The 25,898-nt window shown below is 37.3% G+C and overlaps 1 protein-coding gene across 1 annotated transcript in view; it reads right to left on the bottom strand.

Moving 5' to 3' along the window:
• Positions 1-25,660, bottom strand: part of ZFHX4 (zinc finger homeobox 4) — a 288,469-nt gene extending 262,809 nt beyond the window's left edge. The window contains exon 1 of the mRNA XM_054984693.1: positions 25,356-25,660. The gene's annotated coding sequence lies outside the window, so the exon portion shown is untranslated. The remainder of the gene's footprint in view (positions 1-25,355) is intronic.
• Between the last annotated feature and the right edge of the window lie 238 nt (positions 25,661-25,898).

Below are 25,898 nucleotides of genomic sequence, written 5' to 3'. Positions count from 1 at the left end.
TAGTTAAAATTCTGCTTCTCTTCTCTTTTTTGGGGGGTGGGGGGAAGGAATGCAAGGACATAATAGCAGTAGCTAGATTACAGCTTAAACCACTCACTCCTTGCAGAGCTCTCCGTTTTCAGAATGATGGCACTGTATGTAACAGCTGATTGATCCAAGACTTTAGGGCTTATTTTCAGCCTATGATGCAGGCTTTGTTTTTTCTATTATGCAGTAAGTATTCTTCATTGCAGCACATGTCAGAAATCACTTTTATCAACTTTGCATGCATCAGTCTATTAGCTAAATTTCCATTAAACAGAGTTGGGTGCACATAGAATACAAACTTCTTTAACTATATGTCTTATTGAAACTTTTTCAATACAAGAAAAGAAAGTTAATCATAGGAAGAATAGCGACATAATACATTTCCCTCAACTTAGTGTGGTTTCAGTGGGGTTTTTTTTCAACCTTAGCAAGGAAATGCATCCATGAAAGACAGGAAAAATATTGCCAAGTGCAGTTGCTTATTAGTTGTTTTGGAATTAAATGTAATCAAATATAATCATGCCACCAAAACCATCAAAGAAGTGAGCAGTTTAAGATATGCTAGAAGATTGTAATAGTGTGAAAATTAATCAGAATTAGTTTTGGTATCTGAGGTGGCTCAAATGACAGACTAATTGCTTCTGAATCAAACATCACAAAGCTTGGTGTGTAATTTTAATCATTGATGAGCTCCAGGTTAATTATGCTCATGGAATGCATGCAGGGTAAAACTCCTTTGAAATAAACTGATCACAAAGAGCATGAAAAACTAATAATTTTATAATTAGTCCAGATACACCCATATTTCTGCATATACCAAGTTTGCATAAACAATATGTGCATCCTGAAGGCACCAGATCCATAAAGTCAGCATGCAGTAGAGTGGGAGGTGGGGGGGGGGACAGGATGAGCAAAGAAAAAAACTCTGTTATTTATAAGCAGAAAGGGAAACCATCATTACCTCAACAAGCATGATGATAGAATAGAACCCCAGATATTAACAAAACTGTAGGAGAATGTATGCATACAGAAATACTAAATAAACTTCACAGAATTTATGAGAGAATATTTTTATTTACACAAGGATGTTAGGAGGAAAAGCTAGCCATATAAATATCTGTGCCATAATCTTATTGCATTCATTAATTTAAAAGTATTCCAGTAATATATAACACACACAGGCATGTGTACTGACCTCAGCTATGCTGGTGCTTTATATGCATTTAATAATTGTATACAATTGGCTCTATATTGTCTAATGCCCTCCCCGCCCATATACTGAACAACCTTTTAGCAACATCTTACCTTATAGAACACCAAAAAGGAACAGATTTGAGGGTGGGAACTATATCAACCAACACCTCTCCAAACATTAAGCAAATAGTTCCAAACAACAGCAAAATCCTGTCCAAATAATTAAAAGAAATTTCACATTAACTATCAATCTTTTTACATTAAAGATATCAGCCACAAAATACGTTTCACATTTTATCTGTTTAAGGTCAATGTTATCTCAGGAAGTTACACAGTATTAATCTGAATGTAGAATTAAATATTAGATCAGCACTATGGATCAAGTCCCTGACACTACATCTTTTACTAAAGTAGCATCAGCAAGAAAGAGTTCAGAGGATGTACAAAAGTAAGAATTATTTTCAGGGATGTAATTAACATGTATACACACAGACAACAGAGGCTTCTACTAATCCAAAATAGTTATTTTCTTCCTCCACACTGTTAGCACAACGTAACAGGTTTAACCCTTTTTATACATTAAATTGCAGTTTAAAGTGTTTACTTCTGTCTAAAGCCTAATAAATCTTTGATTTCTTCTATTATACAAACCTTACCACAGAAATAAACAAGCAAAACAAGTTTAAGGGTTATGAGATGAGTTCATACAAATAGGTGCCTGCTGATCTACTTAGTATGACAAAAACTAAATCACAAGGCTAATAACTTTGATAACCCAACTCCTTTCCCCCCCCCCCAGAACAAATGAACAATGCACAGAAAACTTAAGTTACTAACCTCTGTATTCCTCCTGGAAAAACTGTCCTCTAAACTCTGCTCAGCCAAATTATAAAACCCACCTACAGCCAGCTTTGCTAATGAAAAGGGGGTGCTTTTCTGAACAATGGAAGAATTCCTCTGCATTTAGAATGCAGAGTTCCCATTAGAACCAAGAATCAGAAATGCCAGTTTTACCTCTGTTTTTTTAATTGATATTGTCCCAGCCCCTTCTACGGTCCAGTGAGACAGTGTTTGTGGAATGATTAAAAAGAACGTGATCTGATCAAGAGGATAGAATAATGGGAAAGGAATGCTAGGTTAGCCACAGTGCTAAGTGCTGGGAAAGAAGACCAAGAGACTTCTTAGCCTATTGTTTTTATTCCCATCTGCTCTTTAAGCATCTCGGAAGACTTTGATTCTTTATTTACTCTGCTAAAAATGGGTTAAAAGTTGCTCACTTACATCAGAATTTGGGAACAAGTTATAGATCTGTTTTTTAAAAAGAAAATAAATTTTAAAAATCCTTGAATTATATCAAGTTTCCAAAAGGTCATCACTGTCTCTGCTGTGGCCTTTTCCCCATCCCAAATCCTCTATCAATATGTCATAGTGAGTTAGGCAAAGACAAAAGAGAGTCTCAGTGTGAAAACTGCACATATATCTAATCCTGACAAAGCAATGAATAGGCCTTCACAAGTATAATTATACTTGTTTATTTGTTACCACGTACAGAGAGCTGATGAAAAAATCCATCAAAGTAGTATTATGCAGACACCAAGAGCTTCTTTTCTTTGGTTGCTAAAGCCACATTGAAGCTTAAATTCCTTATTGTTAAATTCAGAAGAAAAGGGAGGAAAAAAGATTTTGGGTAGACTTTTTTGCATCAGTTGCTGACAGATCTTTTGTGTATAGTGCTGTATTATTAGATGCATTAGCTAGAGACTTGCTCACTCAGCTCACTCGTTTTAGACCATACAGGAATCCATAATTATAAAGTACTGTACACAGTACCTTTTCAACAGGGTGTGGTAGGCATTTGGCTGACCACAAGTTGAACAGATTTAAAAACAAGCCCTTTTCTCACAGTTTGGTTATTCAGAATATTCAAACACAGGTGAACTACCTGTACAAAAATCATGGGAAATAATTCTAAGTAGAGTCAAAACCAGCATACATCTATGTTGTACAAAATATAGCAGAAAGAAAACTTACCATGGTACTTCTATAACGAAATGCTAGCCTAGGTGCCAAGTGTGATGCTTTCTTATGCATCCATCTAAAACCTGTTTCCAGCCCCTGAACAGCAACCACTACCCAACAGGAACTGTTTAAGATAGATGGAAAATACTTTCTTTCTAGACCCAAACTACTATGCATTGCACTCTCACAATACAAATACAAACATCTTTACAACTACCTATTTTGAGGATTCAGACTTTGCTGGGGGCCGGGGGGGGGGAGTGAGTCAAATAAGGTTTTTGTTGTTGCTGTTCTTCCTTTATAGAATAGAGCTATATCAAAGTAAAAGCAATATGCATAGTTAATGTCTTTGTGAGCTTTCCAATTTAAAACAGAAAAGCTGTAATTTTTCTTTGCTGGCAATCTGGAAACACTCTGGAGTTAATTACAGCTGATTTGAAGTGAACGACACAAACAAAGACCAGTCTATGTCCAGACAATTATACTGCATTAACCAGCTTAGAGCTTCCTGCTGATGTTTCAGAGCTCTTCTATTACACCCTTCTACCTTCCCAGCACGATAGAAAATGCTTCTGCAAGAAGGAATTAATGAAGAGAACTGCAAAAGAATGTGTGACGACCTCTCCTGACATGGCAAAAACTTTCCACCCATGTCACGACAAAGGGGAGAAGGTAATTAAGTTTGAATAAAAGGATGTAACCAAATATACTGTGCACTTAAAACAGCACTTTAAAAAGAGAGCTAGAGAAGTTTGCAAACGGCATACTTGACTGGCTGTTCAATCACTATATTGTTTCATCTCTTTCTTCTCTATCATCCTCAAAGGCCATCTTTTCAGATTTTTAATACTACTATTATAATGAAATCTCATGTGGCTGATGAGTTCTTCCTCCCTCTCAAGATGATAGTTTCTTTGTTTTATATACTGAAGAATCAGTGGGAAAGCACACATAATAGCAAGAGAACAGGCTTTGGAATTTTTAATTTAATTATAAAACTGAAATACCATTGCTTTATTCTTCTATATTTTCCTCCCACAGTTCTCATGAATCCACTGAAACTGCTCTCCCTTTGGGCCAAGATCAGAGTCACCACTAATCAAGCTACTGTGGGATATGCCTGATTTCTCTTGAGAATCATTCTATAACACAGGACATTTCTTGTATTATCCTTGAAAATACTTTTAATATGTTTAACATGTAGATTTAGTGTTAAAATTGTGTGGCTGCCTATTTCATATTTTGACCTGAATATTTCAAACTGATGTCAGTTAAGAAAAATAACAGGCACTCGTTTTTACTCATGATGCTATATCAGAAGCCCTGGCACATAGTAAACCACACCAAATTACCTTAACTATTGCTGTAATAAACTGGAATTATGCAAACACTGGACAGATAGCAAGAAAAATTTTACCTATGCATTTCTTTTCAAGAAAGGCGTATGAACGACAGTGACCCAGTAAGCTTTAAACAGTAATCACTTTCCTTTGTCTTATCTATGTAAAGTAGGATTAGGGTTACAGTGATGACTGCTAAATCCCTTTGATTTTCCTTCACTAAATAAATATTAATCTACAAATCAATCAAGTTCTTTATTGTAATGCACACAACATAGTCTATGAAAGGTTATGTAAATTACAGTCATTTTTACAAGCATGTTCTGAAAAGAACTCCATGCCTTTCCTTTACACCAAAAAACTCCATTAGATTTGAAAGTTCAAGTTAATAATCCTACCCAACACAAAAGCTTAACCACAGTTCCCATTAGGACATTTATTCCCTAGAAAAATCCACTAGATTTACATTATAGGAATGTAATAGTTATATTTGCTATGTTTATTCAGATACCAAACCCTACATTGGTAAAACCATTATAATCTAATCTCTTTCATTCCATTATTATTATATATTGTGTAGCCTGATGCTAGCCACATTTAAATCAAAAGTTCCATTGAGTTTGAGACTTACTCTCAAAAAAATATTACTGCCCTGAAGTCCATAAAAGAAAAAAAAAACTATTTTACACACACACAAAAACAAGAACAAGACATCTATGGTACAGTGCTATGCATGCTTACTCAGAAGTAAGTCCCAGTGTATTCAATAAGGCTTAGTCCCAAGTAAATATGTGTAGGATTGCACTGCTTAATTACCAAAGTTGTTATCCTAAGTTTCATCATCATATAAGTCCTATTCAATGAAGTAGGTCATGTATATGATTGTGGTTGGTTCAGAATGAAAGCATAATAAAGTTCCAAAAACACCACCACCATCTTTGAACCTGTATTTAACAGTCAAACATGAAACAAACACTGAATGCTTTCAAACAATTCTATGCTTTGTAACAGCCTGATTGTTAATGCATTTTATAAATATCATGATCACTTTTATTATTTAAAAGCAGTATTATAGTTTGCGTTTGGCATATATACTTAACAAATTTTATTTAACCCACAAAAGAAAGTAGAGTTTAACAAGTTTTGGTGTTAATTAACAATACTAGTTCTCTTTTTGAAAATAACAGGTCAGATTTTAAGCAAACCTTTCAATTCTTAGTTCAATTAACGATACTACGACACCAAAGGAAGAACCTAATGAATATACATAACAGACTTTCAAGTACATTACATAAAACAAAGTGCAAACTGAAATGTAAAGTACCCTTTGTGGCACTGCACTGCCTAAACAAGGAACAAAACACCAGGAACTGCACCTGTGCATTCCCTATACAACTGAATGGTAGTAAGAGAAGAGAGGTGCTCAACTGAGCAGACTTCAGAAGAATCTGAAGAGTCTGTGCTCTGGACTTCAGCATTCAATATAATTTTATATTAAACATTTAGCTGCCATTAGAATCATGCTTTAAAAACAGCTTGGCCATTAATAAGCTACCTATTTTTCTAGAATAATTTAGTGACAAATTTGGTTGGGTAGTCAAAGATCATCTGGGACATTTGTTTTTTATTATGCAGAGCCTCTTGTCATGTTTTTCAGTGCAAGTTAATTCAACTGCTCTGCATAAGTGAAGTGAGCAATTCAGTAATTAACTTTTGTGTTTTAAAATGTATGAACTTTAATTAGTTTTCATTATAAACAAACAAATGTCAGACACAATTATAAGCTCCTTGGTTTAACTGCATATTATCCCTTTTCAAACAAACTTGATGTCAGACAAATTAAAATCAAGCAGCCAGCAATTTTGAGTTGAATTTTACATGATCTGCTAGTAACTTGATTACTTTAACTTCAATATATTACAGGAAAAGTATTTCAGTAAAAATAATTACAAGAATTCCAACAGGAGACAAGTTTAATTGTATTGTTTCAAAAGATGCATGTATATAGGAATCATGTTGAAGGAGTAAAAGTTATCTTAAATCTACAGTTACTATGAAAATAAAATAGCTTGGCATGGAAAAGGCAATTTTAGACTGATTTTGTTTCCTTCAAGAGATACAAAACTAAAACAGTTCTTGAGGCAATCATCTATATACTTTGAGCAACAAAATATCAATGTGGAACAACCAACACTTGAAGACTTGGAGGTTTATTTACTGACTAGTGTATCTATTAAGACCAGGAACAAGTGGAGCTGTCAGGACATAATGAAGGTAAATGATTAGTTAGCACTGAGGCTGAGCTCTTCTTCAATGCAATAAGAGTTAATTAAAGTTTACCACCAAACATCAACCAAAGCAGGATGTTGATCAGATTTCAGCATTAAGTGCAAACAGACAATGGTTGGCAGCAATTAGTACAGCTATCAAATGACATGCAACAATAATTATACATTTAAAACAATTCAATGTCTGGTGGGGAAGGGGAACCTAATCAGCCCCTTTGACTGCCCATACCCAAACAGCAGGAAACAGGTATCAGGTATTTCCATTTAACACTGTACATTCAACCAAAAAGGAGAAAATATGTTTGCTAATTCTTCATAAAATTGAAGAAATGTTCTGGCCTTTTCTAGTAAAGACACACAAACAACCATGGAAGTAACTAAGGTTTAAAAGTCATTGGTTGCAGCTTTTTTCAAAATTTCTAGATCAGAAGCAATATAAGCTTGTACATTTAATCCCCACAGGTCTCAAAAAAGCACCAAATGGGGTTTATAACTGCCAACTGCCCGCACTCCCAAGAAAATGTGTACAGGATAGTAGGTATTACTTTGTAATTGAGCCAAGGTCTTGCTACATGCTCATTTGTTTTCAAATTCATGCAATCAGTATGTGCCTTAATCTTACCTGTTCTAAATACCAAGCCTTCTATCAATCACCTCAGATATAAGAATATAGACTGCCTGTTTGGCATCCCTACTTCTTATTACTTACTTCTTATATAGTTGAACAACACCCTTAGCCCAGCTGTTAGAGATATAGCCATGACAACAATCACCTTTAATAAACAGGGTCTGTCTGAGACACTTTGTTTGCAAAGGCAGTTAATCCAAATGGCATCCTATCATGGGACAGTATTCACCAGGAAGTTCTATACATTGTGGATCCGATCTGTTACCCAATCTGCTATGCTTCTCTTTTTTTTTTTTTTTTTTTTTTTAATATATATATTTTTATTTCAATTATTAACAAAACTGTTTACAATATGAAATACAACATGGGTAAATTGTTAAAAACTACATAACAGAGAAGGGTAAAACATGGAAAGACAAATTCAAGTTGAACTGATATATTTTGGATTATAGATTCAGGATTGTTTGGTATATTTTATTGGGAGGATATAGATTTTCTTTAGAAATGTATTCAAAAAAAGGGAACCATTTTTCCATAAAATTTGTTGTTTGGGGGAAATTTTCAGCTTGATAGATTCCATCATTGATTTTTTCAAATAAAAAATGGTCCCATATTTTAGAATACCAACTGGTAATTGTTGGTACAGTATGTGATTTCCATTTTAAAGCAATTAAATTTTTTGCTGCCATTAAGAAGACATTGATGAGGTCTCGTCGAATTGGTGGGATCTCTATATCATCCCATTGATTCAGAAATATCAGCTCAGGTTTCTTTGGTATTTTGTAGCCAGTTAACAAAAAGATTTGGTGCAAGATTGTATTCCAGAATTCTTCTATGTAATGACATTTCCACCAGCAATGTATATATGATCCTGTATCCCCACATCCTTTCCAACATAAAGATGAACTGTGAGAATAAATAGCTGCTAATTTTTTGGGTGTAAGATACCATCTTGTTAATATCTTATAGGACTGTAGTTTAATACTAATTGTTGATGAATTAAATATTTTAGAGGACCATAATATTTCCCATTGTTCTTTTGATAATATTTTGTCACAGTCTTGGTGCCATTTTGACTGATATGTTAAGGTTTTAAGTTTAAGGTTTTGTAGCAAAATATTATAAATTTTGGAGATTACTCCTTTATTTGAAAGGCCTTTCCTATCTATAATTTGTTCAAATGCAGTCTTTGGTTGTTTCATAATGTCCTTTAAGTTTATAGAAGAGGCTAGATTCTTTAATTGAAAATAAACAAACCATGATATATTACTATTAATTTTTTGCTCCAATTCTGGTTTATCTAGTAAGCCTTCTCGGGAGGCAATATCAGTTAGCCTTGTTATGTTGTTTTGGCTCCATTTTTTAGTGAATGCGGGTGAGAGACCCGGTGGAAACCAATCCTGAAAAAGAAAAGAAGAGAACCTGGAATATTTGGGGGTGATTTTATTTCTATAAGCATCCCATACTTTTAGGATAGCTGTAAAAAAGATGTTTTGTTTAGAGTTTGTTGGGCGGACGTGTTGTTTATTCCATAGAAGATCCTGAATGGATTCATTTTGTTGTGTGTTTTGTAAAAGGTTGATCCAATCCATATGATCTTCCTTCTGTATTATAGAAATTACATCTTTTAATCGTGCAGCTTTTTGATAGAGATCAATATCTGGGAAATTAAAGCCTCCTTGTGTGTTTTTTAATCTTAGTGTTGTAAATGCAATTCTTGGATGTTTATCTTGCCACAAAAATTTATTGAAGAAGGTTTGCCATTGTTTTAAAAGTTTTGGTGGGATTAATATTGGAATTGTTCGAAAGAGAAAAATTAACTTGGGAAGTGCAAATGATTTAATTAGATGGTATCTATCATACCATGATAATTGTTTTTTATTCCAGTCACTTAATTCTGCTCTTATTTTAGCCATTTTATCTATGTGATTTAACTTTAGTAACTGGTTGAGGTCAGATGGTAGGATTATACCCAGATATGGTAGTTTTTTTGGTTCCCACTGGAATTTATATATGTGTTTAATATTCAATTGAGTTGTAGTTGTTGTGTTTAAAGGAAGTATGTTCGCTATGCTTCTCTTAATACCAACCCAAGTCTACCACCTGACACAACTTCCTTGGCAGTCTGAACTGAAAAAATATAAAGGTCATGCAATCTTTAGAAAACAGCTGGTAATTAGATTTGCCAACTTCCAGGTGTAGTCTGGAGATATCCTGGAATTCCAGTGGATCTTCAGAGATCACTTCCTCTGGAGAAACTGGTTACTTTGGAGGGTGGACTCTATGGCTTCACACTCTACTGAGGTCCCTCCCCTCCCCTTCCCAAATCCCTATCTCGCCCAGTCCCTACCCCCAAATCTCTAGGAATTTTCCAACCTGGAGCTGGTAACCCTAGTTGATATAATCTCAAAGAGCTGTCAAATATGAAGTCAAAGTAGTCTTGGTTAACTGGAAGCTGTCTTGAGCTTTACAAAGATAGACGAAAAAAGTTGCAAATAAATAATAACATTGCACCATGAGTTAATTCCTCTCAATGGCCTAAACCACAAATTAAGGCCATGTATTTGAAGTTAGCGTTAGCATGTCTCCGTTTAGACATAATAATGTCAAAGCTTTTTTTTAAAAAAAAAACTACTAATTGTGAAGAATATAGTTCAGTTAATAAAATGTGAAACCAGCTTGCAAACTCTGGTTTGCTGGCTTCATTGCCTTCATGCTGTAGCATCAGAGAACAAGCCAGGATGTGTATACAACCAATTCATGCAAATCTATAGTTAAGAATAACTATGGTTAATAAACCAAACTCAAACCATGGTTTCAGATACTAAAACTACAGTTGGTGGAGTGACATGCATTCAGACAATCACACTACCTTTGGTTAGTTTAATTAAGGCATGATTTCACATGATGCCTGAACTGAGCCTATATTTTTTTTATAAAGTACAGATAACTCCAGTGCCTAAAAGCTAACAAGAACCACATTGTAACAAGATGGATACAGGGCAAGGTATTCTCTTTTTAGTTTTTGGTAATTCAGTTCAGACAATTCCAGAGCACACCTTGACCCCCAGTCAATACAGAGGTGAAAAAGGTAACTACCACAAACCTTTTAGTGGCATGCTTAAGTTAAATTATGGCCAGCATTAGCTAATGCCAGCTACTTCTATTCAGCTTAATAAACATCCTAACAATTCAGCCCTAAGAGCTGAATGGACATGCATAATTGCCACAGCTGTTCAAAAGAACATCTGCATGGAAAACCACTGTATAGTTTCTCTTGTTCATCCTATTTTTCCACATAGTTATTTGCATTGGGTTCAGTACTGTAGGGAAATGAGTTTTTTCCTGCTTCCAGCATCATGGTATATTTGAGCACCTTCTAGAGTTTCCTTGGATTTTCCCATTTTTTCCCAAATCTGCTTATTGTGAAGTTTTGGGAAGAATAGATGCAGTGTGGGCAGGAAAGTTCGCATTTTCCTAGTCCCATTCATATAGCACTGGAATTGCATACAATGGCCGTTTCCTCTCAACCCCAATACCGCAGGGGCTTTTGGGATTTTCAGCAACTGAAAATTGATATAATATTATAGCAATCTATGTTTCAGATTCTCTGAATTCCAAGCTTTCATTTTTTTAAAAAAAAAAAGGCTTTAGCTCCTTAGGTTGTGGGGATATAACGCACACTTTTTTTAAAAAAAAATGAAAACTGAAAATTCAGAGATCCTGATACACGTATTGTTATACAAACATCATGCCATTCAATCTCCCCCTTGATTGGAGGTGAGATGACCACTGCTGGGTAACTGGAGCAGACAAGCTGTGAGGAAACACACCATTCAGAAGACCTGTTGCCGCTGCATTGTATCAGCTTCCACAGCAGCAATGACAAAACAACAAAATCCTGTCCTCCAGTGGAAAATACCCATTGTCATAGTAGATATGACACTTTTTCTCATCAGAACTTCTATGTTTTCAACAGCTACATGACAGACAAATTCTTAGCAACAGACAGGTCACCCTGTTCATCTGTTGCAGAAAAACAAGAAGTATTTAAAGTGTCACATATTCCTAGCAGATTTATTGCTGCATAAGAGTCTGTGGACCAGAACTTAACTTCATCAGATGAAGCAAGTTTTACTTACTGACTTTTGTTTCATGTTATGGTCAAAGTGCTGGCAAAAAAGGTAGAAATCTTCTACAGTGATAGTGCTCCAGCAACCTGAAACCCTAAATAATTTGCTATTGGTGAAAAAGAGCACATGTTTACAGCCACCCCAGATACATATTCAGAAGGACTAGATTTTTCGCAGTTATGAGCATACCAAAAATGCACATTTCCAAGACACTGTTCCTATGATCCGAGGAACAAATCATCAGAGATCATCTGAGCTGCCTCTTTAACTAGGCATTCTCATTGGGGTCTGGCATAAGACACACAATTCATATTAAATTGGGCTCCTGCAATATACCCAAAAAAGGGAGTGACTATTCAGATACTCAACACTTTATTAAAAGGTGGCAGAAAAAGAATTACAAGTGACTGGTGCTTCTTCCCCTGCTTTCTACTGTAACATGGGAAGTATGCTCAATTTCCCTGCTGCTTCTTTGTAGCCTACAAACTAACCTTAAGGTGGTCAGCTATACAGAAAATAAAGCCTAGGAGTAACTGGAGCCAGATAAAATTTGGTTACCAATATAAAGAAAAGGAAATACGGTGTAGAAATGTTTAGATACTATGAATTAAACATTCAGAGAGTAGAATATACATAGAAATCAAAAATGCTAATCACGGGTACTGTTTCATTTGACTCTTATGGATCTTTGTTATGTTGCTTGCCAAGGACATATCCATATAGCTAACTCATAACTGAACACTGAAAATTCAATTTATTATAATGATAAATGTTATTATAACATATCATAATAATATAGCAACAATGATATAGAATAGATGATATATAAACTATTTTTAAAAGGCTATGTCACTGAATACCGATCATAGTTTTCACTTGAATGTGTGAATCTACATCACCACATTTAGTTTAATGAAATATCTCACTACTTTGTAATTACTGAGTTGCAGCCTAGGCTATGTGACAGGAGCAGTCCCCCTATACACACACATAACAAACTTCATTTTCCCAACTAATTCTGTTATGCTAGGGATTTGTGCACAAAGTTAGCTAATCCCAGTATTTCCCTAGAGCTGCATTTAAGCTATGGCCTACTCCCAGCACAAAAGTGTCTCCAAAAGCCCTTCGCCCCCTTCAGCACTCATACGCTCATTGGTCCTGACATTTTCACTTCAGCCATGACAAATGAGCTGATAGCTGTGATCAGATTGCACACAAGCACTGCTTTATCTAAAGACATATCATTAACTCTCATCACTATCTTCCAATATGACTCTTTTTTTGTTTAATTTGTTGTGAAATGCAAGTCAGTTTTAAAGCATCAAAACCTTAAGTAACCACAAATAAACCTCACTAAATAAGAAAAGGGCAGTTTTGGACAGGATCAGAACACGACTACTATTAACTAAATGTTTCTCAGGGGATTTAAGTAACTGTACTCAGTCTCTGCCCTAGTGCAAACATGCCAGCTGAAAGTCTTCTAAGGTCCCTTCCCCCATGATGGACTGTGAGCACTAGTGTGCCATTTATAAAGAAATATAAATATAGTGCAGCTATCAAACATGCATAATAAATTAGGAAACTAATTTCTGTCTCTACAAATGGCATTTCTCGTCTTTTTTAAAAAACCTAATTGCATTTTCTACAAGTAACATTTTTACTTCAGTTCATCTCCTAATATGTAGTAACTGTATTAACTGGAAAGTAATTTGCAAAGAAAATCACAGAGCTCCCCATGCAGAAGAACCTGAATTACAGTTGCACAGTTCTCATTGAATCTAGAAGCTGCAAAGTCTATTTCTGGTAACTTCTGCTAGCAATTTATTGAAGAATAAACATAGAAGCAGAGTCAACTGTAACACAACAGATCTTGGGAATGGAGGTCATGCTTTGAGGTAAAGTGCTATTCACTTCTGGACCATGCAAGAAGCTCTTTATTCCTGTTCTTATTGGAATCAGTTCCCCTTACCAGAGCAAGAACAAAGCCAAGTGCTCATGTGAGGTTTATGAATAAATCAGAGGTGAGCCACTTTAAGTGCTGCCCGTGATTTTCTTGTTGACAGTGAGCACTTAAACAGGCTTCTAAGACCAGCAATTCCTGGCAAATCTTAACAGTTCCTAATCTACACCCAGCTTCATTTCAAGCAATAAGTGATGTCCCATTTTTTTTCTCAAGTCTTCACCTCTTGGATAACTTTTGTGCCACTTCCACTGAAACAAGACTGTCCCATTTCAAATGTTAAGTCTACATAAATAACACAAAATTTACACACACACCCTAGAAAACAAGCTACTAAAATAAATGTGCATATCAGCACAAATAACAAAGCGTTACACTAGTAGACGTTTGAGTTAATTACAAAAACAAAGAATGCTAGTTATTGTTCGCTACAATTATAAATCATTTTTGAGTACTACTGCCACCTGTATTTGAAATCCAGTTCAACAACCTGAAAGCATTAGTTTAAATAACTGAAAAATAGAACTGTGGTAAAGAAGATACAATTTACCGCATGGTGGCAAGGCCTAGCCATTGTAAAACACTTTCAAAGTATACCTACAGCATTAAGAATTAAGATTTTTACTTTTTCACCTATATAACAAATTAATCAACAACCTTCCTTTCCCTTTGAGTTCCTAGATTCCAAAAATTTAGAACTGAGACCAGTTAGAAACTAAATAAAACTGACAGAGGGTGCACTAGCATTATTGCATTTTACATGGTCTGATCTATTCCTTTACTGTCTTTCAATCAGAACTTTACTTCAACACAAGAAGCAGAGCTGCCAGATCCAAACTTCATTTTCGATCTGGCAGCTTGGTGTAAAGGTTAAGAGCACAGGACTCTAATCTGGAGAACTGGGTTTGATTCCCCACTCCTCCGCTTGAAGCCAGCTGACTTGACCTTGGAACAGCATCTAGGAGCTCTCTCAGCCCCACCCACCTCACAGGGTGATTATTGTTGTGAGGCTAATAATGACATTCTTTGTAAACCACTATGAGTGGGTATTAAGTTGTCCTGAAGGGTGGTATATAAATTGAATATTATGCTATTATTCAAAATAAAGGAACACCAGCATTGGGCTGATCCCTCTACAGAGAGCCACAGTGTTGAGAAATAAGCTACCAAACCATGGGCCATGGCACTTATAAGTTAAAGGAATAAGGAGAAAAAGGCTAAAAGATGATGCCCAACACCATTTGAGACCGCAGAGATAAATGTGTTCTGGAAAGGAGATACAATGAAAGCTGCTTTGTACTTTCTTCTAGATTTAATAACACAGAACAGCTCTAGAAAAGTTTGGATTTCTTCTTAGGAGTGTTGTTCTGGTTCTTCAATGCCTTGCCATTATTAAACAAAAGAGAAGACATTTGTCTTTCAAGTCTTAAAAAAGAAAACAGTGGGGACCAGGGCTGCCAGTTTTGTTTTTGTTGTTTTTTTAAACTTGCTCTCCTTTCAGAGTAACCTGGCATGCAGAAATTAAGTAGGTGAAGATTTTTCTCATTGTGTTACCTCTCTGCAGGGGAAGACAGCACCTCTTTAATTTCAGTTAGACTCCTTTTAAAGGACCAAGACGGGGGCGGGGGGGGGGGGGGAGAGAAGGGTGGTATCTCTAGTAAGGTACAAGTTAAATGTGGAGTATCGCTGAAGTCACTAAAAGTAGTCTTACACTCATATCTTAGATTGCAAAAAGATATTGCCAGCAGGTGACATGTCACTGTAGATTAAAAGTCTTACTGTTTGAATGACCCTAAGACTATGTTCTGACCTCATAAATCTGATCTACCAGTAGGTGAGAAGTAATGAGGTATGATGCTTTCAAACCATTTTAGTTTGTTTGCTGTTCCATATGTAATTTCTTTATAGATTGATAAAAGAGAACAAAACTACTACTGAACTGTCTCTCTTAAATAAGAGGCTTAACTTGAATATTTTGGACTGTTAAATAATGCCTGGTTCTGTTCTCACTTCCACTAAAATTGCACCATTCAATTAAATCCACAGGCTGGAGAAACAGGACCTTCATTTTGTTTATCAGGATATCATTTAACCTGAATTAAATATGTAGAATTTTGTCCTAATTTTCTACATGATACAGGGTATTTATTTATTTAGAATGTTTTATGCCACCTCTACAAGAATCTACCCCAGCGATTTGGCTGGCTGGTTTGTTTGTTTCTGCAACATACACTTCCACTGCTTCCGATCTCTGCATATTAAATATGTGTGTACAGCATCCTCTTAGTCCCTCAGATGAATACAACATGAGTATTATTTGTAATGTACTATGCAAGGAGTCAAACCAAACCAAAACTACTGGACCAAGCTTCTCCTCTCCCCTTCCCCCATCCTCCAATAACCAAAACACAATCTGAACTATTACCTATCTGTTGAATTTGACTTGGACACGGACATACACACACACACAAATGCTGGTTACCACTTATCTACAAATAATCCGGTGTTACCTCACAGGCCCTTACCAGAATAATAAACAAGTACATTAAATCCGTATCTGGGATACATTTGGCTCCTGTACTGGGAAATATCAGGTAGGGTGAAGGGCTGCTATCTGCAGTTTGCTGAAGAGACCATAAGGATAAGCAGCCTGGTAATAGAAGGTCTGCGGACAACACTTCTGCACACTGTAGACTGCCTTCTCTCAAACAACAGTATTCACCTGTACACCTGTTGCTGAAACTTTTCCCTCTGATCTTTGACCTAAAGGTTGGCATATTCGTAACTGTCTGTTAAGACTCCAGTTTCCTTCAACTGTGGTTAAGCTTGCAGAGTCCCAAACAATACAGGGGATAACAGTGTTCCATTACCTAGGAACTCCAAGTCAATAAAGAAAGCGAAACTAAAAACATAGTGGCAAAGTTCAACATCAACACAATTTCCCCCTCTTCTTTATATTTACCTCCTCTGTATGTTCAAACAGTACATGTAGCCTCTAGTATGTTGAACCATCAAGTATTAAGATTAAACTAAAATATCACAGTGAGTTTAATCATTTTATCAGATATTCAATTGCACACACACACACACACACACACACACACACATATTTTTACATAATACAGAACTAAACCAATTCAGGCATACCAAATTTTTGACATAGTAAGAAACTATATCAGAAACTTCTGTCACAGCTGAACCTCAGCTGGAACCAAACCAGAAAATATGATGCATTGAATATCAAATAATGGATCGGTAAGGTATCTGCTATAAGGACACTACAAAATATGTACCACAGCATATTTATATTAAAAACTAGGTATAATATTCTTTACTATGAAAATCCATCTTGCATTCTTTCTTGTCTGGGTCTAGCCTCTTAAAGATACAGTCACATGGTTCATTCGGAACCTATAATCTTTACACTATTGACCTGCAGTCTCTAAGCTTCCATGAAGCTGATATAGCCCATTCAGATCAGGATGACAAACATCCATACTATATAAAAGGTAACATTCAAACACATTTTTGAGTCCTCAAAAATTGCAAAAACGAATAAACTAGAATATAGACAAATTCCTTTACATTTTAAAAAGATTAGAGTGATAAATGCATATGAATGTGTATTCAAACAGTAAACTTATTTCACTCATAAAATACAATTCTACCATTCCTCAACAGAATTCCTTTTAATCCCCCCCCCAAATATCTCCCCCTAGACAGGATCTAGCATTCCAGACTTTTATGACTGCAAACTTATTAAAGCAAGAAGAACAAAAAGGACTTATGAGCACACTGGCATAACAAAATCACAGAATGTGCCTGTTACGCAAGACTGTAATACATCCATATTAATGGACATATCCTAAGCTTCTTTACACAGTCAAAAGAAATAAGCATTTTCTCTTTGATAATGATTGTTAAGACTTAGTTCCTGGCTGTTTCATTTGCAGGGGGGAGGGCCCCCTATTATTAAAGCTACAGTCTATATCATACTTACAGCCAGGGAAGGAAGTTCTATTGAACTTAATGGGATTTTCTGAGAAAGCATATTTAAATTATGCTGTAGTATTTACTGTCACCAAATTCTCTGTCACAACTGAGTTCTATTGGGCCATATTTAAATATATGTTCTGTTTGTAACTTATTATCTAGAATATCATGTATCTGAATCCAGATATAAGTGTCACAGAGTTCAATGGGACTCACAATCACTAAAAGTATACATAGGATTGCAGCCAAACAGTGCAATCCTAAACAGAGTTACTCCAGTCTAAGCTCATTGAAACTGGAGTAACTCTGCTTAGTATTGCACTCTAAATCTCAGTACATGAGAATCCAGGGTTATTGCTTATTTACTAAGAATGCAGACATCACATAAGCCAGCGTTAACCCATGTATTATCTGGTTTTGCAGTGGTTGGAAAACTGCCAGTTACAACACATATTACCTGTTTAACAATATAAATTAATGTATTTTAAATTAACACATTTTCTACTCCAAAGTTCTCAACAAGGTCCTCTTATTTTAAACAAATGCCATAAAATACATGCTTTCTTCTTATATTTTTAAACAGGTTTTAAAGATTTCCAAACACTAGCAACAACCATTCCCAAAATTATAAAGAATATCTGATATTAAGCTACATTGTGAAGGCTTAATATCTCATCTTAGGTTAAGCCTTTTCCATGACACCATACTGAACTGTCAGTTTTCTACCATTTACAATATTTTCTTCTTATTTTGCATATCTGTACTTACTCCACCAACCATTAGTCAAACAGTATTCCAATGGCAAATGTACAAATGTAAGCTCTCTAAAGAAAGGCACTATATGGTAGATTCAAAATGATCTTCTGCAATAACCCTTAAATTCAGTTACAGTGACCTAAAAACTAAAAGACACCATTTACATGCAGATAAACAAATAATTATTTATCCATACAGGATCTGATTCACATACGAACCAAAGGAACCTTTATTAAAAAAATCTTTTTCAAAGTGGATATATGTAAGATATTTTAACTGTCCTGGTTACTGTTGAGAGCACATAATTAGAAGCACAGATCACATTGTCAACAGCTAACCAATTACAGTCATAGCTTTAGGCCTCCTTCTGGTCCTATTTAAGCCAATAGATATTTTATCACTGACTTTGGTAGGATAGAAGTAGGTGCCAGGTCATTAGTGACATAACATACAACCCTACTGCAAGCATAACAAAACCAGAATCCTAATCACACAAAGAATAAATCTCATTATTTGCACATTTCTGCCTAAAATAATATTATAACTATTGTCCTAGCCAATAAGGAGCAAAGTGATACTGTATCCTAGAAATGGTTACCAACAACTTAATACACAGTTTGCACATAGTCAAAATCTATTTTTTTTTCTGAAAAGCGTAACTAATTACAACACCTGTTAGCTATACCTATGAATAAGCAAGCTCGATTAACATCTTGATGTGAAAGATCCACTGATTATTTTTAAAAAGTATTTTTCAAGTTTGCTCCTCTCCACCAGCAAAGCACTGAAATATTCAATACCCAATAGTCAATATTTGATTAGCCTATAATGTATCGACTGCATACAAACCTGTGTCTATCATCTTGTAGCTTTGCTATTATCATACATATTCATCAGCATGATGATAGAAATTCAAGGCATCTTATAAAGTTGCTGAAATCTGAGCTTCTGCTTGTTTTCTCAAGTCTTGGACAAACATAACTTTAGGGAGAGCTGAGCAGAGGCATAAAGAAAGAGAAGCTTGCATTTTCATCTTCCTTTCATCTTAGTCATTCAGTCAACCATTCAGTACCCTATTCAGCAGAGCTTTTCATTATGCAAAAAAATGCTAATCCTTTCCGATGCTTTCACACTTGTATAAACCCCCATTCCTTCCACTGAAAAGCAATTATATCAGTTTACCTTTCTGTCAAAAACAGGATTAATATTCCAAAACCCGAATCTCCTTTGTTTTTCTATCTTTTGCTTTAGGAAACTAGAGATTATTAGAGGACGTTTTCCTTAGAGCAAGAATACATTATTTTAAATATGATTCTGTTAAGCTAAAGAAGAAAAGAGGAAAGGGGGGGAGAACTTCAGTTGCTGCAGAAACTCCTTTCAGTGACAGAACTGACCTTCCTTTTGCAGAGGCCTGAATAGAAAGAACCTCACTCTGGTCTATTAATCAGAAACAAATTATGAAAGAATGTGGCTGGACTGGTTGACACTATCCTGTCTTGGGAGACTCAGTAACAGCCTGGTAACAATGTCCTCTTCATGGGTAATGAACAGCCATGACAAATGGGAGCTGAGAAAGTATTTATTTGCATATGCAAATTGTCACACAAAGGAAACATGTACAAACAAGTGTCATTGTAAGGTGGATTAGGCAAACAACGCTTTCTTTTTAGGACATTCTGCGGCCCAGAACATTAGTCAGCACAATTAAACCAGTCTCCATGGAGACTAATGAAATTTCGCCATGGTATGAGTTAAATTAGATAGCTAGTTATGTGTTTCCACAATCCAACTTGAAATCCATTATTGTGCGAGAACAATACAGCAATTGTGCCAGACTGATCTTTGCCAGCTCAACAAGTTCCTAAGTTGACAATTTGCATATGTTAATATAATTAAGCACTAATTACATGAAATCTGTACATATTCACATGCACTTTCCCTGGGCACTTTTCAATTTGAACCTTGGCCAAGTCTTTAACCCTTAGAATTATCTGGGAATAGGGAAGCCCTGCCTTATGGATATAGCCCCAAGGCAGATACAGGAAACTTCTTCATTTATAAATACAAAGCTTAACCTGTGTTCTCATACTGAAATCAACAACGCTAGAAAATATTTTTAGATATACTGGAATAGGGGGTTATTTAAAGCCTCAGCACTGATCCTTCTTTTTTTTTTACATATGAAAGATTAAGCTAAATAAAATGTTATAATTTATTGTCATTGTCATTGCAAAATTTCAAAATGGTCAAATAATATATTAAAAAAACAGCCTCGGTTTGATGTCACTGCTGTGACAGCAATAAAAAAAGGAATGAGATGAAAAAAAGAGCAGCCAGGAACTAATGAGCTTTACATAAATATATGCTGAAGCAATTAAGCAGTGTTAATTACTATGACAGCAGTTAATTGAATATAATTAGATATTTTAAGCCACTGACTAAGGCACAGTTAAGATTAATTTTATTGAGATTAATTGTAAATAAGAATAGATTAACTGTGTTTTGACAGGCAAGCAGCAGAGCTGGAATCAGCATAGATCCCCCCCATCATATATTATTTTAATGTCACACCTCAGAATCATCTCCTCAATAAACATGACTTTTCAAACCCAAACAGACAGAAATCTTGAAGAAAAACAAACAGCTTGCACAGATTAAAGAGCCTTTTGTCCTTTTTACATGTACATTTCTTTTAGCAGACTAAATTAAGCAAGTCTGTTGTACATTTTTAAGAAGGAACATTTAACACTGAATGGAAAAAATGTTCTATCACATACAAAATCCATGCAGCTGTGCGGAACATGGTCCAGATGGTCTAAGCCTATAAAACACCATCAAATGAGAGACAGTAGGGCCTTCCCAAAATGATAAAGTCACAACCAATATGCAACCTACATTCTCTGATATGTATTGTTTCCTCCTTGATCTAGAATCTTTAAATTAAAACTAATCATGAATATTCAGATCACCATTCTTTTAAAGGTACTAGCAATGCACATCCACCTTAAAAGAATAAAACCTTAATAAAAGTCCCTTGCAACCAACATCACTCAGACTCCACACCAGACTTTTCCATCACTTACATTAATGAGGTGGAAATGTTTATTCTTAGATATTCTTCAAATGCAATCTCAAACATACTCAATGCAATAAATCCCTCATGCTTTTAAATAAAAATCATAAAAAATATTAACAATTCACTAACAAGAGGCTTCCCTGAATACAAAATAAATCAATATGTGGATAATACAATATTTTAAAGCAATACAATGTATACACAATATGTAAACGTGTGTATATTCAATACCTTTTAGCTCTAAATTGAAAAAAGCTTTACAGTATTGCGCATGCCCCTACATTGACTACCAACTTCTTTGCAATGCCTTTCGTCTTTTAGAATGAAAATCCAAAAATGGTCTGTGAAACAAGGCTACAACAAGCCATTCTGTAGGGAAAGATTTTAAATCATCCAGCCTCTTCTAATAGACTTGAGACTTATTGAGGTAGAAACCATAAAAAATGAAGAAGGGAAATTTAATCCCTGAAATATTGATTTGCACATTAATATCATATAGGCAGAGGGCAATTTGGCTTCATGGAAATGACACATTGTCGACCCTTGGTGAAGTCAGAGCCAATCTAACTGCTGAACATGTCTGAATCTCAAGAGTTATTAAGGGCTTCCCTTCTTGCCTATATGACTTTTCTCCAGCCTACCAATGCAATCTTAAATGTATTATCTTTAAGAAATAATTGTAAAACCTCAGGGGTTTTCCAGTTAATGGAAGGAAGGCTAAACCACATCAGATTCTGAAATGCAACATTAAACCCTTGCAATCAACAAAACCACCTCAATTCTCATCCATCCAGTGCAGGATCTAATACTGTTATTAGAGATAATCAAATTTCATTGTGTAAATTTAGGCTCATGGTCAGAATGGAAGCAGTAAATTCTGCAATATTAAACACTGATTTTCTCAGCACTTCTTTACATGGTCTCTGCTGGTGAACAATAAAACCTTTGGCTTTCTTCTTTAAAAGAAACACCACCACACATCAATGGTGAAATATACAAGAGATACACATCTCTTTCCCTGTCCCTTACATTTTAGAAAACAAGTTAGTATCATTCCAAAACCCACCCAGCAGGTACTACCTCTACTGCTATTGTGACTTATACAGATGGTTTACTTGACCTTTCTTTGTTCTTTGAGTAGATTTCACTTTTGAAGATTTATGACTATTTTCCTCTCTTTAATTGACCCTGTATGTTCATTACCATAAAAAGGAAAACAACTGAATATATGTTTAGGTTGCAGAAACCCTTCAAATCTCAAGGCAATGCCTACAGGATGCTACAGCCACAGTGTGTGGATCCTACTGTATGAATATTCAGCCAGGCTCACTGAATAATCCAAGTGAGCCCCAGCACTCAAGCCAGGTGCAAGAGGTTAAAACAGCTGGCTAGCCATCTTTCATTTTGGTGTGTCTTCCTGCCGCTTGAAACAGCAAACCTAGAAAACTTAACAGATATCCCCCACCACCATCGCACTTTTTTTTTTGTCCTAGTGTTGTCGTGGTGGTTTTTTTTTAAGGATTAAGTTTTAATCATGGCAGTTGCTATAATTTTAAGCTATTTTTTTAAAAAAATACTCCTAGTCAAAAGAGAAGAAAACTATTTAAAAGAAGCAAGCTGAATAGGAAATGGAATGATAAGAATTAAAAAAAAAATTTCTTCCAACCTTCAAGCCATGTTTATTTTAACAGTATTTCCCACTTCCCCCTCCCTTCCCATCTAGGCTTTAAAAAGCAAAGTCCCTTCTGGCTTGCCTTGTCCTGTCAGTTTTGTCAGTAAATAGAAAGTAAAACAAGGGTTGATGGCACTGAGAGTGTTACATACCCAGACTGTGTTTTTGCATTGCTCTCAATGGAAGCGATCGATGCCCATGTCACAGTGGTGTCCCAATCGCAGCCAAGTCTCTGCCTCAATCTAACCAACAACAGGCAGGGCTTCCAAGGCTGCTGCTCACTACCTCTTCCTTCCATCCATCCACTGAGACATCCACCAAACTCTCAAAGACAGAATAATCTACATCTGCTCTTCAACCACCGCTTCTAAGGATCGAGCCACTGGAAATCCTTCCAAAGGGGAATCACAATTTCAAATATAAATATAGGAGATATTTATCCACCAACATCCTCAACCCTCTCCTTTTTTTCTCTCCTCTCTCTCTTCCCCTGTCCTTTGCCAGCTACCTGATCCTTGATTAAAAATGGAACAGGGTTAATAATGATATGAAAAAAGGCGATCGGAATGGAGGAGAGGAAATGCAACTGTCAGACAGAGGGATAGTCAGACTTCCTGGGTGACCCTGGCGGGGTCTGGCTCAATGTAAATCCACCATCTTCAGCTTGGCAAGTTGTCTTTGGGTTGAGAGGCTTTTTTTTTTTGGCGGTGGGGAGGGCGGGAGGGGGGTTATGTTTGCGATGGATGCCTTGGTACCTAAGGTGGAAGAAGAGGAGGAGGAGGAGAGGAGGAGGAGGAGGAGGAGGAGGGTGTGTGTTATTGAATGGGAGCGAAAAAGCCTCCTCGGGACGGCGCGGAGGCTGAACTCGGCTTGCTGAGCCTCCTCTCTCGGCTGGGCCCAGGGCCTCGAGCAGCCGGTGAGACGGAGAACCCCCCTCCCCTCCGGCTGGCAGGTAACAAAAGAAATCCATATAAGTGTGTGTTTGGGGGGTGAGGGGTAGGGATGGACCGCAGGCGAAGGGGGGTAGGTGGGCAGGAGCCGTAAGGTGGCATCGGCTGGTGCAAAGTTTCCAATGCGATCCCCCCCCCCCATGATTACAGGACGGAAAGGCAAGCGGGAGAGGCAGGGACGCGCCTGCCATGAGCCGCCCTGATAGAAAGGATGCACTCGGAGAAAGGAGAGACCAACCCAGCCCCGCCGCGTTAAGCAGAGCGGCGGGCTTGTATCTACCACCATCACCACCACATACCGCTCGCGGGGCGGGGGGGACCATTTAAAAGGAACAGAATAGCCCATCTTGACAACAGTCCGATCCAAACAACGCCGGAGCCCTACGAAGGGAAGAGGGAGGGAGGGAGGGAGGCAGAGCCGGCTGCCTTGCCACAAAGGGAAGCGGCGGCGGACGCTTCCCCAGCCCGGCAAGCAACCGCCAGAGCTGCACAGCCCGCGCCCGAGCCAGCCAGCCGGCGGGGCTGGGGCAGGGCGCAGCGCGTTGGAAACTGACACACGGGGAAGCCTGCGGCGGGCTGGGCTCCTCTAACGGGCTCCTCTCGCCCCGCGGCGCCGGAGCCCTGCCCGGTTGCTGCGAACCACGGCACCCCGCACCCCACGAGCGCGAACATGCACAGGCACACACACGGAGGACCCGTCCGTCCCGCAGGCACTTGCCCGCCGCACACATCAAAAGCAAAAGGCGATCTTCCGACCCCCCCCGCCCCCAAGGCACCCCAAACTTTCCCCAGAGGCATCACGCTCCGGAATCCGGGGTGAAAGGGGAGGTGTGGGGAGCAAGCGGCTAGGCAGACTTTTGACAGCGTGCCACGGTTCCAAATAAGACCATTTCCCCAGCTTGAGTCTTTAAAAAAAAATCACCAAAAAGAATCTCTTCTGCCAAACGTTCAAGATCCACCACTTAATCCAAAAGTTAGAGCCTGGAGAAAAAAAAGGAATACCCCCCACCCACCCACCTTCCCGGAATTTAAAATGGAGAGGGAAAGAGAAGCAACCCCCTCCTCCCATAAAGCGGTACCTAAAAATGGGGAAAGAGGTAGAAAAGGGGGGTGAGAAAGGGAGAGACGGAGAGGATCTGGGGATGGGAGTGTGTGTATGTGTGCGAGAGCGAGCGAGCAAGCGAGAAAGAAAGAGGCAGGCAGAGAGGGAGAGCGAGAGCGAAATATCAAAGATTGTGCAAGATCAGCCTGGAAAGATAATCGATACTCGACCTAAATTTAACACAAACTACTCAATAAAAGTTAAAGAAAAAACTTACTTTCCATTTCCCCTCGCAGTTCTTACTGGATCTTCGCCTCTCTGTTTTGTTTTGCTTTATTTACTTAACAGCTGATCACATCCAAGTAAACGACAGAAGGTTCATTAAAAAAATAAAAAAAATAATCCGCCAACTTTATTGGGTGAAAATAAAAATGACTGAGCAAGAAGTGGGGGGCATGGAGCGGTCCTTTGGGGTCCGGGAGTTGTTAAAGCATGTGGCGACCGCGGTCTCGCTGTTTGGTTGTGAAGGGGTTGGGAAAAGGAGGAAAGGAAATGAAAATCCGATATGTCTTTATTCTGCTAATTATTATCGTTTTAGCCCTGTTTAAAAAAATGGCTGATTAAGTTGAGTGCGCATGTCTTTGTGTGTCTATTCCCGATATGCACTCTGGGAATGAGAGAGAGAGAGAGCGAGCGAGGGGGGGGAGAGAAGAGAGAGAGAGAGAGAGAGAGGTGTAATTAGTGAGGTGATCAACATTCTCCAGACTGCAAATGACGCGCAGCCCGGACTTACTGCCGCTGCTGCTGGGGGCTCGTAGGG

The sequence above is a fragment of the Eublepharis macularius genome, chromosome 7 (genome assembly GCF_028583425.1).
Source record: "Eublepharis macularius isolate TG4126 chromosome 7, MPM_Emac_v1.0, whole genome shotgun sequence".
In the NCBI taxonomy this organism is placed as follows: domain Eukaryota; kingdom Metazoa; phylum Chordata; class Lepidosauria; order Squamata; family Eublepharidae; genus Eublepharis; species Eublepharis macularius.
Note: the sequence above shows the minus strand (reverse complement) of the source record. Positions and strands in the feature narration are given on the sequence as shown.